A 14,344-nucleotide genomic window follows, 5' to 3' on the forward strand; every position below is an offset into this window, starting at 1 on the left:
CCATATGGGACTGTATTCCAAGTGCCAGGTGCATTCTATGTGGATACCTGGAAACCCTAAGACTTCAGGTAAGACAGCTAAAATTCAACCTGATAAACCTGCTTATTGTCCTGAACGAGTACAAAGTCCCCCATCACAGAAAGGTGTGTCCCCAGCCTGGAGAATCAGGTTAAAAAACAACCAAACTGGTTTGCGAGAAATGTAAAAGAGACAGACGTGACAGGCGGAGATGGTCTGTATCCATCTTTAAGGCAATATGAATCCTACAAATCGGATTGCTTCTTTCTGCTCACCCCCGGGTCACCAGACAACTGGATATAAAACCCAGCAAATGTTGTTTTTGTATCCGAAGCAGCGAAGGAATCATACTGTAAATTTGCCCTGATTCACCCATGCGAGGGACCAATTTGGCAGATCATCCATCTTGGTCCTGTGCACTGTCAGGGACGGCATGAATCCCCACATGATAAACAGATTTCTCCTCAGGTTTGTGTCCTTTAACCCACAGCAAGGTCAAAAGCATGGCCGCCTGGCTCAGAGACCCCGGATGCTGGCGGCTTCCTTGCCTTCCTGCCTGGTTTGCGCGTTTGCACAGGCAGAGCTCACCAAATATCTCCAGGGCCCCCACAGTTCCCTCTTCTAGGAATTCTCAGCCTGGAAGAGAGAACTGGTGGGGCACACTCAGCACACACGGCTGGCGTCCCCTGGAAAGCCCAACCATGGCTGCAGACAAAGGCTGAGCCCACCCCAGGTACTGTGGGTTCGAAGCCTGGAGCACGCATGGGGCCAGCCCTCCAGAGAGCTTCTGGGAAGTACTGTGGTCCTGGTAGCAGGACTAGCAGGACTAGCATGACCAGGCCAAGCCCAGGGTCCTGTCGGGGACCTGGGCAGGGAGAGGGCAGTGGCCTATGTGGCTCTGGACAGCACAGAGGAAACATGGCTTCCTTCTCCCTCCCACCCCCACCCCAGTAAGGCCCACTCGGAAGGCAAGAGGCTCTGCTCCAGGCTCTGCAGCAATTACACAAGACAAGGGGAGGCGTCTGAAGCTGGGCATGAAGTTCTGGGCAGGGAAGGGCTACTGTCATGGCGGCTCTACTGACAGCAATGATGCTGGACCTTCCTGGCCACCCTGGAGGGGCCCCTGGTCTCCTCACCTGACAGCTATGGACAGGGCTGTCACGAGGAACGGCCTGCCATGAGACTGCCACTAAGTAAATGTGGCATGAATCTGACATTTAAAAAAAAGAGTGGCTATTAAACTGTATTGAGACGTACTTGTTTATATAAAGGCCCACATTTAACATAAGTCTCTTGCGACTTACTGCTATTTTGTCCACAGTTCCTGACACGTGACTGAGACGCTGGCCATGGACTCCAAAGGCCACACCCCACAGGGGCATCTAGATGATGTTCTAGAAAAAGCTAAGGCAGACCAGTGGCCTCTAAGGCAACCACAAAGGAGGCGAGGGGTATCTGGGGGACAATGGAATTGTCAACCGTGACTGTTGAATTCATACGACACTCACAAAAAGATACCATATTTTTAAAACCCCACAAAACCCTTCACAGGACAGCTCTCTGCATGAAGAGTACATTTTCCTGCATGAGTCATACTTTGATAAAAACCTACTTAGGGAATGGAGGCTGGCCGTCCCCTGCTCTGTCCTCCTGTCTGATTGATCAGGCCCCAAGTACGGGACAGGGGTGGCCCTGCCTGGTTGGGAACAGGATGCACCTAAATGACAATGAACATCTCCCTGGGAGGGGGCCCTCAGAGGGACACTTCTGGTGACTCTCATACAGAAGCAAGCATCAGCAGGTAGGCAGAGGGAGAGGGTGGTGAGGAAGGAGGGAGAAAGTTCTAGATGGATGGAGCAGGATGCAGAAAGCCTGGGGGGTGCCCGGCGGGTCTGAAGCACGAATGTAACTTAGCGCAGCAAGAGGCCCAGGGCTGTGCTGTGCAGGATCTGGGAACTCCTCTGTGGAGTGTCTGTGTTTGGGTCCTATGATGGGGATGGGTCTATCTAGAATGGGGCTACTTGCACCCCAGCAGCTGTTCTCTCCCAAAGTCGCTTACTGGGCATAGAGTGTTTATTGAGGCTTCATCCAAAATAGCCTGGGGCTGGAACTAGCACTCACCACCAGGAGTTGAGGGATCTGAGCCTTCACACAGCGGCCTACGAGCTCCCGACAGCAGGGGGGACATAAGACCTGGAGCCACCTGGGTTAAATTTGACATGAAGAGGAGCCCTGAAGGCCGGTGTGGCTTAGCAGCAGCATAGGTCGACCAGGGGCAGAAAGCATGAGCTTGCTGTGTGGCCATTGCTCCCTGGTTCCTGAGTGCTGAGAATGCCAGTCTGGTAGGCTGACTTCCAGGAGGGCAAAGTCAGGCAGGGGCTGCAGTGCCATCTCCCATGTTGTGTTTCTTTTAAACATAATGGTTTAGTTATGACTGAAAACTGAGGTTAAAGCTGGGTGCTGGGAGGGTGCATCCTCACTGCGTTATCTTGCACTTTGTTTGAAACATGATAGACTTAAATATTAAACAGCAGGAAAGCAAGTTCTATTCCCTAGTAGAGAATAAGAACTCTCAAGAACAGCAAGATAGGTGGGAGGTGCTGGGGAGGCCTGCAACATCCAGGTAAGAGCTGGTGAGGCCTGGAAGACTGCCTAGGTGGCACCATGCACAAGCTCAGCCAAGTCACAAAAAGCCAATCCACAATGGCATCAGGGAAGGGGACCAAACCACACTTCCTACCACATATGCAGGGAGAGCGTGCCAAGGGTGCTGTGCCCCATTCTGCCCTCATCTCCTATTAGCCTGGGTGGAACATGCCCCACAGCCTAGGCACTGCCATCTGGTCTATGCCTGGATACAGCAAAGGTGGGGACCAGAAGACCAGTATTCCTAAGCCTTTGTGTTCCTAACCATTTTGTTGTTTGCCAATCACCAGGACAGCCTGCCTGCCTTCTCCCTCCCTCCCTCCCTCCATCCATCCATCCATCTGCCCGCTCCACCCATCCATCCTTCCATCCATCCACCCACTCACCCAATCTGTCCATTCATCCATTCATTTAACCATCCATCCATCCATCCATCCACCTGTCTTTCCAACCAACCATCCATCCATCCACCTACTCACCCACCTGCCCATTTGTCTCTATTCGTCTGTCCGTCCTTCCGTCCGTCCATCCATCCGTCCATCCATCCACTCACCTACCCACCCACCTATCTATCCGTCCATCTGTTCATCCATCCATATACCCACCTACCCATCTGTCTGTCCATCTGTTCATCCATCCACACACCCACCTACCCACCTGTCTGTCCGTCCGTTCATCCATCCATCTGACCAACTATCCATCCATCCATCCATTCACCTGTCTATCCAACAATCCATGCATCTACCTGCTCACCTACCCACTCACCTGCCCATCCATTCGTCTGTTCACCCATCCATCCATCTATCCAACACTCACCTAAACGTCCACCTGCCTATCCATCTGTCCGTCCATCCATCTATCTATCCAACTGTCTGTCCATCCATCCATTCATGCATCCAACCACTCACCCACCTACTCACCTATCCATTATCCATCTATTCACTTGTCTACCCATCCATTCATCCGTCCATCCATTCACGCATCCACCTACTCACCCACCCACCCCAGCCTCCTGTCTATCCATCTGTCTGTCCATCTATCCATCCATCCATCTATCCACCCATCCAACCACTCACCTACTCGTCACACATTTTTAAAGCACCCACTCTGTGCCGTGCACTGTTAGCATCAAAGACAAGAGAAATGAAAGAAAAATGTTGCTTTCAAGGAGCTTGCTGTGTGCAGGTCTGGCACACAAAGGGGAATTTGCACATCTTAAAAGCCCAGCGATGCAGATGCAGCTGATCCACCCAACTCTGACAGTAACAGGAAGTGCTACATTTGAAAGTGATCTGTGTGGGTTAAATTTTCCTGCACAGTGTTGAATCTTGCTTAGGAGGAGCTTGGTTGGGTAGTTCAAAGAGCAGAGACGGTGACTCAAGGCCCTGTGAGGTACACAAGACATTCAAGAACTGTAAAAGGATTATGAAAAATATTATATTCCAAAACCAGCAGGCAAACAACAGCTGCCTTGAGCTTGCAATAGAAGCCAATTTGAAAATGCACACCCGCCACAATTTTCCAAGACAAATCTCTCTGCAGTTTATCCGATCCACTGTTGAAATTTCCATACCCAGCCCTCTATCGCCGTAATAATAACCCAAATTCCATTTAGTGTTCATTTGAGCAGTCAGGATAAAGTCATTTCTTATTATCTCCCCACTGTGTAAAAAACAGCTTGAAGGTAGGAAGTCAGCAAGCATTTTCACCAAAAAGTAATTATTGTAAGTGACATTTTTACTGCTGGCATGCCATAAGGCGAACTGCACATTCAGAAGGACAAGTTGCTGAAACAAAATGACAGGGTACTCCGTGACATTCCGACAAGAACCCAAACATTATTTAACTGGCGGCTGGTCTGATGCACCACTTTTCATTATGTCCAGAGTGTGGGTTCTGAGCCCATGCCAAGCCAGGAGATTCCAAGCGACTGTAAGGACAGACAAGTCAGCCAAGGGAGGAGAGGAGGTGGTGATGGCTTGGCACATGGGAATGTGTGTGAGGGAGGGACCAAAGGGAAGGGGAGCCTAGAGCCCGAGGAGGCCAAGAGCCTTGGGCTGTGGGCAGCAGGTTCTGGGGAGCCCAGTGCAGGCAGCTCCAGTCCAGCAGGCACCCTGGCAGCCCCAGAGGGCGCTGAGGGCTTTCCCAGCCCACAACTTTGACAGCTCCAGAAACCATAGAGGGTGGCCAGCACCCTGGAGCACTTCCCAGCCATAGTTCCAATGGGCAGGCGGCCTGGAGGCACCTCAGAGAGCCCCCACCTGGGAGCTGACAGCCGGGCAGTCCCTTCAGACAGACTGAGCCTTGGCACCAAATGTGAGCAGTAACCTCACGTGACCTTTGGTTCCCACAGGGGCAAGGCCTATAGCACACGGTGACATGAGCTCCTCTTTCACCCAGGGCTCTGGAACTAAGCACAGCAGGTCAGTGCCGCTGGGCTGAGGGTGCTGAGCCCCGCCTCTGCACTAGTGGCAGTCTCCTCACCCCCAGGCATCCCCCCACCTCCCTACAGTCAAGAGTCTCTGTTAAGACACAGCCAATGTAAAAACGTGGACTTTTCTGCTTTTGGGTGTGAGTGGTATTTTGACTGATTTGCAGGAGCCCAAACACAGCTCCTTTGACAGACATCACAGAGGCCTTCCAAAGCCTGTCACGCCCACCCCTCTTTCTGGGCCACTGGGCATTTGTCCATCAAAAAAGAAACAAAAGAAAGAAACGTGCAACTGTACTGAGGCACAGAGAGAAGCACTGCAGTGACCGACCACAGAACGGCCTTCCATCCACACTGTGGGGCTCCCTGTCCAGTGCCAACAGGGCAGGGGCCTTGCAGCTGTAGGACTCCCCCTACAGCCTCAGCAGCCTTTCTCTGCTTGGAAGGTCCGTGCAACATGCAGCAGCCTCAGTAATCAGAGCAGGTGTCTTCCTGTCCTCCAAGGCCAGCCCTGGCTGCCTTAAGTCATTGGAAGTCTCAGCAAACCACCAAGCCATATTTCCCCCTTCCCCCAAGGGGAGCAAGCCGAAAAGGCTGGGGGCGTGACCTCGGGGTGCATCTTCTATGAAACCGGAAGACCATGCTCTTCCACTTACACATGTCCCTCCGATGGGGCTAAAGTCGCGGGACACTGCAGCGCGGGCCTGAGTGTGCGCATGCGCACAGTACGACGCACTCAGCCTGCAGAGGCACCCTCCTGGCGTGGAGCTGAGACGCACTTGTTTCATAAAAGCAAGGTGGTTTAACCTCCCCGGACATGATTTCCCCTCCGAGCCACTTGACGAAGGGACTCCGATCGTGCCCTTCTGAGTGTGAACGTGGTAGCGCTGTACGCGCAGGACCTGGGGCAAAGGATGAAGAATGAAGAAGAATGAAGGCAGGAAGGCCACTCTGGAAGGGCAGGTCTAGCCTCAACTGGAGCAGCCAGAGGTTGTCCTGGGCTTGAGATGACCCAAGGCCGGGCTGGGGCGCCTGGTTCGGGCCACACAGGGAGGGGTGTTGCTCGCCCTGGGGCAGCTCTGGAGAGACAGAGCCCAGGTCAGAGCTGACAGCAGGGTCTGGAGCCAGGACAGGGGTCAGCTCTCCAAATATCCTTACTGGCTGCCTAGTTACATTAGGAAGTACCAGGATGGCTGCTGTCCCCCTCACTGCTCAGTAGTCAGCCCAATGTTTACAGGCCCTGGGCTCCTGCAGTCAGCAGCTCTCCCCCTGCATTGGGAAGTCCACTGGGGTCCTGGGCTGACCTGAGGAGCATGAGGGGCCTGGCAGGGGCCTGGCGGAGGAGCTCACTGGGGGCATCGGTGAGCAAGTGGCACTGGAGGGGTCGGGGATGTCAGCTGCTGTCCCTCAGGGCTCATTTTTCCTGCGTGTCTTCTGTAAGTTCTTAAGGAAACATGCACATCAAAGCAGAGTTTGGGAATATTAAAAATTAAAAAGCCTGCTGAAATTACAATTCAAGTTTGGAAAGAAAATCACAGGCTGGCATGATTGCTGATGTGACAGTGGGTGGCACAGCTGGCTGTGCTTCAGGGGCACAGGCTAGCCTTGTTTTGGTCTTTCTAGCGATCCATACCAACCTAGAAATAATGCTTTCAAATTACCTTCAATAACCTTATTACCAAGCCAGCTGTGTGTGTATGAACACTTATCAATGCGTCCCTATGCATTAAGAGAAAATGTATGTCACACAAACAGTCTAAATATATATTACTGAGATGGGAAAAAACAAACCCTCCAGTGAAATTGCTTTGCTGTAATCAAAGATTAATCACTGTGTGAGCAAGCGTCTCTCTCTCTCTCCCCTCTTCTCTCCAGGGTTCATTTCTGGCTTTAGGCGAACCTGCCCAAGTCACCAAGTCACAGTCTGGCATGCAGTCACACTGCCATTCTGACGGTGGAATTGATTCCCCCGGGGTTTCTGACAGCCAGAGGAGCTAAGTGGTGGTCTTAAATATTATTTCCTTCCTGAGCCTTCTAGGCCTGTAGCTTAGAGACTCTCCTTCCCCCCAGCACGTGGTGGGCAGTGGGCTTCAAAGTGTCCATCTGTGCAGGCTGTGTCTGCCCCAGAGCATCCTGTCCCCTTGCAACGGTGCTGCTAGTCAGCCAATGTGTGGGTAATGAGGTTTGGGCTGCAAAGGAATGTCCCTTAGAGAGTCCGTGGCCAGCCGCCGCCAGTGGCACATACTATGTGGCTGCTGCTTCCTGTCTTTTGTGCAGTGCACAGGTGAGTGAACTGGTCTGGCCCTACAAGGAACCAGGTGACATCTTCGTTATATGTGACAGTATTAGAAAAGCTATTAAGGTACATTATTTTACACATCCCCTAATCTCTCCATACTGCTTTACTTAATTTGTGGTGAAATTGTTGGGAAAGGGGACTTAATGTAGGACAGTCGGTAGAAGTAATTCATCATCTCCCCGCTTCAGTGCCCCTGTTATCAGCGAGCTCATTTTCTGCATTCATCATGCAATCAGCCTATTATTTGCATATTAATCAGGCAGTGGACCATGAAAGAACTGCGTCCTGGCCAAGTGCTGCAGTATCTCAGGAGAAACACTCAGTAATTATCATACATCAGTGTTATGATGTGGTAATTGATTATAACATCTTTCTGCTGCCCCTGGGGAGTCCCTTAGCTAACCCAGCTCCAGGCACTCTGGGCAGATTTTTCTTTTCCTGCAAAAATTCAAGTCACCGTTGCTGTGTCCTCTGACTGCTGCTTCTGGGGATCGATTTTCTTTTCCGATTTTGCGAGGTATTTTCAACCGTGTGAAATAGCACTGACTTTAACTCAGGAGAGAGAAAGTCTAGCTGTGAGAATGGGGGTCCCTCTGGACCTCTGAGTCCTCACCCTCAGCCTTTGGGCTTCAGAGCTGCAGCCATGGCTGCCACACGAGTTTCCTTATCAAATAAAGTGCTGCAACTTGGGTCTCTCCTAATTGCAAAGTTGGTACAAAGGCAGTTTGCCTGCTTTATTTAGGTGCCAAGTGACAGACTAATTTTGGCCCTTATGTAAAGGACAAACCCAACATCTGCCAATTCAGACTTGGGCTATATTTAGGAACTCCGTTCCAAAGTGCAGAACAAACATAAAATCAAGATGAAGTGGGAGATGGACACTGCCTGGCTGCATCTTGACCTACTGGGACTGTGCCATGGGGACTTCCCTCTTCACTTGTGGGGACCACAGCATGGTCCACGGACCAATCAGATGAGGCTAGGCTCCACAAACGGGGATGGCTCTGGTGCTGGAGGGAGAGTGTGATGGCTGAAGGCCTGGGCTGTGCCTAGCGATCCACTGTGTCTGCTCTCATTGAATTTAGACAAGAAGGGGTTCCACAGAAGCCCGGCCCCTCCCTCACAGGCCAGATACCATCTAAGTCCCCCATTTCCAAGACTAATATATGGGGGTCTGGTGTGCCACTGCCTTGCTGTGGGTCCCTTCCCTCCCTCCACCTGGCTCCCTGGCGGCAGCACATGGCGACCATCCGGGGGGACACACCTCTTGACACATCTGCTTTCCTTGTTTGTCATGGACCTGCTTTTAACTTTGTCCAGTTATGATCTAAACACAGTTTGTTCCTTGTTTTGAAGCCTGGCTTTATATCTCTCTGAGTATGGCTCAAAAGGCCAATCCTTGACCTTCTTGGGCAGCCAGGCCATCAGGGTCCCAGGGCTCACCCCTGCAGACCTGTGTGGCAGCAAGGCCACTGACCTTGGGACCACACAGCCTCCCTCTGGGCCTGGCTTTTTGGTCTGTAAGGTGGGGCTTTCCCACTTGCTGATTAAAGATTCAGGACGTCAGTACAGCATGCAGCACGTAAGAGATGTCCTGCACCCTCACTTCCACCCCCTTTCTTAAGTTACCTGACGAGTTTTAAAAGCATTTTGGCTCTTCATCCTTCCCTAGAACAGAACCACTGAAAACCGAAGTCCTCATTTCTCCTATGACCTACTTCTGCCTCTGGTACTGAACGCCCAGTGTAGCGTAAATTTTCTTTCCCAAAGAAAGCCTGCGGGGAGGGAGAGATGTGTCCAGAGGCCGGGCCTGGGCCCACTGGGCTTCTGTAAACACTGACCTGGGTAGTGCTGGTACTGGGGTCCAGACAGGAGGCTGGGCCACCACTCACCCTCGCCAAGCTGCCCAGTCTAGAGTGGTTTGCCCCACCTGGCCTTAGTGATGACCCAAAGTCTTACTCTTGAAGCTCAAGATTTTGGGTCCATTTAAGGAACGGTGGATGAATAGGCAATTTCCAGAGATGGAATGGCAATTCTTGGAGACCAAGAATCCAGACAGCTGCACACAGGTCACCTATCAGTCAAGTAGACCATGGCGCCACTACTTAGTGACAACCACACCTGATGAGCTCTATTGGAGGGGCCAGCAGAGACTGGATTTCCTACTGTGTGGACTTATTCTAATCTAGGGCTACTATGGCACCACCAAGCGACCCACAGCAGTCGAGTTTGCAGAGGTGCAGCAGAACAGCCTTCATTGGCTTGCTATTTCTTTGATGATGCCGGGGATGGAACCCAGGGCCTCACACAAGTGAGGCAAGGGCTCTACCAGCAAGGTGCACTTCCAGGCCCCAAAGCCAACATTTAGACGGCACTTCCTCTGTATAGTCCTCATGGCTCTGAAAGCTCTCATACACGAACCTATTCAAACCTTCCCAGTCCAGGAGGCAGGGACTCGAATCTCCCACTTTATAGAAGAAGAAACCAGGGCATGGGGAGGCTAAGCCACTTGCCCAAGGCCACATGATCACTAAGTGGCAGAGGACCAGCCCTAGGCGCCAGCTCTGAGCCTGCTGCGCGTCTGCTACTCTCATGGGGACATCAGGAGGGTCCATACTTAAGAACCAACCTAAGGAGGGAGGAAGGGAGCAAAAGGGGAGGGAACAGAATCCAACATAATTTGAGGGAATTGTGCCATCATATTATGACCATGTGCAAATATGTGATAACGAACCCCACCATCATGCATGAATATGATGCACCATTTAAGAGGGGAAAGAGAGTCAACCCAGTCATCTCTCAGGAGCTATGCTGTGTGGGAGGCCCTGGACTCTACCCCCGGCATGCAATGCCAAACGAAACACGGAAACCTTCAGCGGTAATATGTTGGATAAGACGTGCAGCCAGATGAGGATCCCCTGTAGCTGTGAACAGAGGAGGGAAGTCCCCATGACGTGATGCTGCATGAGAAGAGCAAGGCACAGCACGGAGCCCTGCATGCTCCATCTAGGTGCGACAAACAGCCAACGTGTGACTGTCCAGCAGGACGTGAGACAAAGGGACAGGGAAGGCTCTGGGGAGGGCAACAGGGGGCTGAGGGTGGAAGCTGACTGATTTCTTCAAAAGGACGAAAGCCTTTAAAGCTGCTTCCACCCGAGCCTCGTGACTCCGCTTCTTCCCGACGCCCGCTGGCCGTGGTACCCTCATCCCAGCTTCTGTACCCTGGAGCCCCCAGGCACCTTCTCTCCGGGGTCTGGCCTGTCCTGTCCTCGGGGCTCCCGCAGCACTGCTCCTGTGCCCAGGAACAGCCACCAGGAACGCAGCTTGTGCCCGTATCCAGGAACCTGTCCCTGCTGGCCTTGGCCTGAAGTCCTTTAATGTGCCATCCTTGATAGGAAACACATCCCAGTGTGGGCTGCCACCAAGAAGGAAAGAAAGAGGGGCCACTTCACTCCTGTCAGCAGGTGGTGCCCCAGTGATACCCTAGGCCCTGTGATCAGGGGCCATCTGTTTGGGGGAGGGGTGCTTCCCAGGCCACACGCAGTTTTCCAGGCTTCCCTAGTTGATCTGAGGAGCGGTCTAGGCTCGTGTGACTGGCCACAGGCGATGTGCTCTCCTCCCACCAGGCGCAGCACTCGGCAGCTCTCCCGTGGGTTCATTCCCGTCAAAGGGAAAAGGAAGACAGATCCAGGCTGAGGTGCCCAAGGGAGAGGTCTGCCAGCTCCAACCAGAGCCATGAAATCTTCTGGGGCTGCCACCAGCCCCTCTGTTCCCATGGACACGCCACCCGAATGACCTTCAGTCACGAAGCCTGGGATGAACAGCCTAGACCAACAGAGCCCTAATGCAGAGTTCCTGTACCCAGACCCTGGACACAGCCTTGTACCAGCTGGTGGGCACTAATCAAGGCACCTAGGCCTGTCTCTGTGGGTCCCCCAAAGCCCCATGGAGGTCACACAGGGAGGGGAGCACCTCGGGCCACCCATGGCAGAGTTGGCCTGCAGCAGCTGTCTTCCAGGAGACAGCTGCTGATGGACAATGGTGGCGGGTGTGACATTCTCCACGGCAGACAAGACTTGGCGCCCGCAGCTCTGCCACTGCACTGGGAAGAAACCCAGGGGTTGGGATTTGTGCAGCGGCAAGGACACATGGGAGGCTGATTGTCCCTAACTGGGACTCTCGTCTTTCCCCTTTTCCTCCCTCTTTACACCTGGCTTTCTTCTCCTCCCTTCTGGGGGCAAAGAGATCCATCACCCGCTTTAAGGAATGAAGAGGAATAAAGACCAGGCAACCAGCAGATCCAGGGGCCTCTCCACGCCGGTCTGTCGCTGTACCCCTCCCTGCCTGCCACTGCGGACTTGCTTCCCTTTAAAAGAAATTCCCAACAGACACAGTGGCCACACTCTGAGAAAAACTAGCGTCCTCTTCTCCACCTCCCAAGGCCGCCTCCTCTGCCCCAGCGCTGCGACTGGAATGGAAGACACACAGAAGGAGCCGTGTCCAAGTGACACCTGCAACCACGTCTATAAGTCATAGCTTCCAGAGTAGACCCAAGACCTCCTGTAGGAACTACCTGGGCCCTACCCCAGCTCTGGGGACACTGAGAGATTATACAACACGTAGGAAATTAAGATTTCCAGGAACCACATGAACTGGCAGCCGACCTGAAGATTTGTCCTTTGGCCCCCTCCCCTCCTCTGAAGGCCTGCGTGGAGCCTGCTGCCCACCTGACGCTTCAGTGAGGCCTCAGCAGCCTCCAGGGAATAGCACTAATCGTCACTAATGATGCCAGCCATTGAAAATGGCACTGAATTCCCTTAAGGACTTCACACCCCATGTTCAGATTACCAGGGACCCATCCTGAAATGATCAGGGCCTCCGAGAGGAAAACGAAGACCTGGTTTCTCTTGCCTTATCCTAACCCTAGTCAGTGAGGATGACACAAGAGTCACTAAGGAACAGGGACGCTGAGGCAGTGGACCTGGGCAGAAAGCGAGGAGGACGTTCCCAAGGCAGAGGTGTGCCCTGGGGGAGTGAGGCCACCCCCAGCATGCCTCATCACCATGGCAACAGCAAGGCCCACCTCTGCCCTGAAGGTGCGACTGGCCACAGGTGGGAGGCAGGTCCTCCAAGTTTCTCATCCAGGAGTGCGCTTACCACTGTCCAGGGACAAACCAGGCCAGGCTGGGACCACCCTCCTGCAGCCCCCTGGGTCCACCATGCTGCTCAACTCCAGGCAGACAGGACGGAGCTGCCACTGGGGACACAGCATCTTTCTGAGCTGAGAGGCCCCTGGGGTAGTTCCGGGGTAGCCACGGTGAGGGGCGATTGGAATCCCACGGAGGCTCCCTCCTCTGCCTTCGGGGCAATCGTGTCGACGGGTGCGAAGGAAGAGCCTAGAGTCCTTCAGCCCAGGGATTCATCCAGGGATTCATCAACTGCTCGGAAACAGGCGGTCCCAGGTTTGAATCTAAGTTCCGTATACTGTGAGCAGAGGTAATTTAATTTCCAGAAACTCTCTTGAAAAGACAAAATGGATGAAGACATTTCAGACAAGGGAGACCAGCACCTCCCAGCTCCGATCCCGACACAGCGGGCCTGCGTCTTCATCCTGACAAGCCCCTCCTTGGCTCCCTGGCCAAGATAGGCTTCTGTGGTTACCCCATGATGTAAAAGCTTCATCTCCGGCAGTGGGAGAAGTCTTTCCCGTTTTTCTCCGTGGTGGCTGTTAACTGCTATTTTTCCTGGTGGCCTCCCTGGGAATGCTGGGGCCTGTGGTCTCTCTCCTCTTGTCCGGTGGCACTGGGAGGGGCCGGGCCCTTGTGTAAGAGCCAGGGGTGATTTTGCCACATGGTTCTCTGCAGGTTCCTGCCTCCCTCCCTTCTCCAATCTGCAGATGCCCCAAGAGTGTTAAATGACTTTATTCTATAAAGTAACTCGGTATTTTATAAATGTCACTTGCATTCCTCGGGAGCGCAGTGTGAGGAACATAGCTGTCCTGCGAAGGTCCCCACGAGGCAGCGTTCTGCTGCAGCAGGGCAAGCTCTTCGTAGGACGTGTTCAGACAGGAAGAAGGTTCTGCATGGATCCTAAGAGACCCGGGTCATGGAGACCTCATGTTTTATTTAGGAAAACGAGGTTTTGATCTAGAAAGTGATGTCCCCACCTGCCACATCCAGCCCTGCTCTGACAGGGCAGCAAAGGCTCTCGGGAGTTGAAGGGGAAGCCAACTTCCCATGGAAGTGGGAGGCAAGGCTGATTTTCCCATAAACGTCCACAAAGCCGAGGCGCGTCACTGCCTCTCCAATCCCGAATGCAAGATGGCAGGGCAGGGGTCCTCAGCAGTGGCTAACAAACTGGCCGACGTAAAGCGTTCACACCTGATCCTTCTGCAGGAGGACGTCGTGGGTGGGGCGTGGCCTCTGTCCCTCACTGTGGACAAGCCAGATCAGGACATCTACAATCCACATGAAGCTCCAGTGGGAACCCGATGCTGCCGCCCGGCTCTGGCTGCATCTGTGCGTGGGCAGGGATTGCACGGCAGCCACTGTGGAGGCGACCAGCTGTTCCCCTCGCTGCACATGTGTCCCCTCGTAAACCTCCCGGCAAGCTGGCGGCTTCGCACTCCTCACTTAGCTTTGTTTGTGTTTTCAATGAATCAATGGGATATGGAGACTAATCAGCATATTTAGAAAAATAAAGAAAGAAAAAAGAACTGCTCCCGATGCCGGCTGTTCCCTGAAGCTGGGTGAGAAGAACTCAGCTATGCCGTGGGCCTGGCGCAGGAGAGCTGCTGGGGGACCAGAGGGAGCCTGGAGCAGAGGTCAGGCAGGGCAGTGGCGGACACGAGTCCTCAGGGTGGAGGCTCTCCTGAGCCAAGAGGAGGCCTGTGCTCCTCAGCCTGCTCCTCCCCTGCCACCTCCCTGCTCTTCCCCTGCCCTCCCTCCTTG

General features: G+C 53.4%; 1 protein-coding gene across 11 annotated transcripts in view; it reads right to left on the reverse strand.

Annotated features, from left to right (window-relative positions):
• Nucleotides 1-14,344, reverse strand: part of Cux1 (cut like homeobox 1) — a 315,533-nt gene that overhangs the window by 39,633 nt on the left and 261,556 nt on the right. The gene's annotated exons all lie outside the window — the stretch shown is intronic.

The sequence above is a fragment of the Callospermophilus lateralis genome, chromosome 19 (assembly GCF_048772815.1).
Source record: "Callospermophilus lateralis isolate mCalLat2 chromosome 19, mCalLat2.hap1, whole genome shotgun sequence".
Classification (NCBI taxonomy): Eukaryota; Metazoa; Chordata; class Mammalia; order Rodentia; family Sciuridae; genus Callospermophilus; species Callospermophilus lateralis.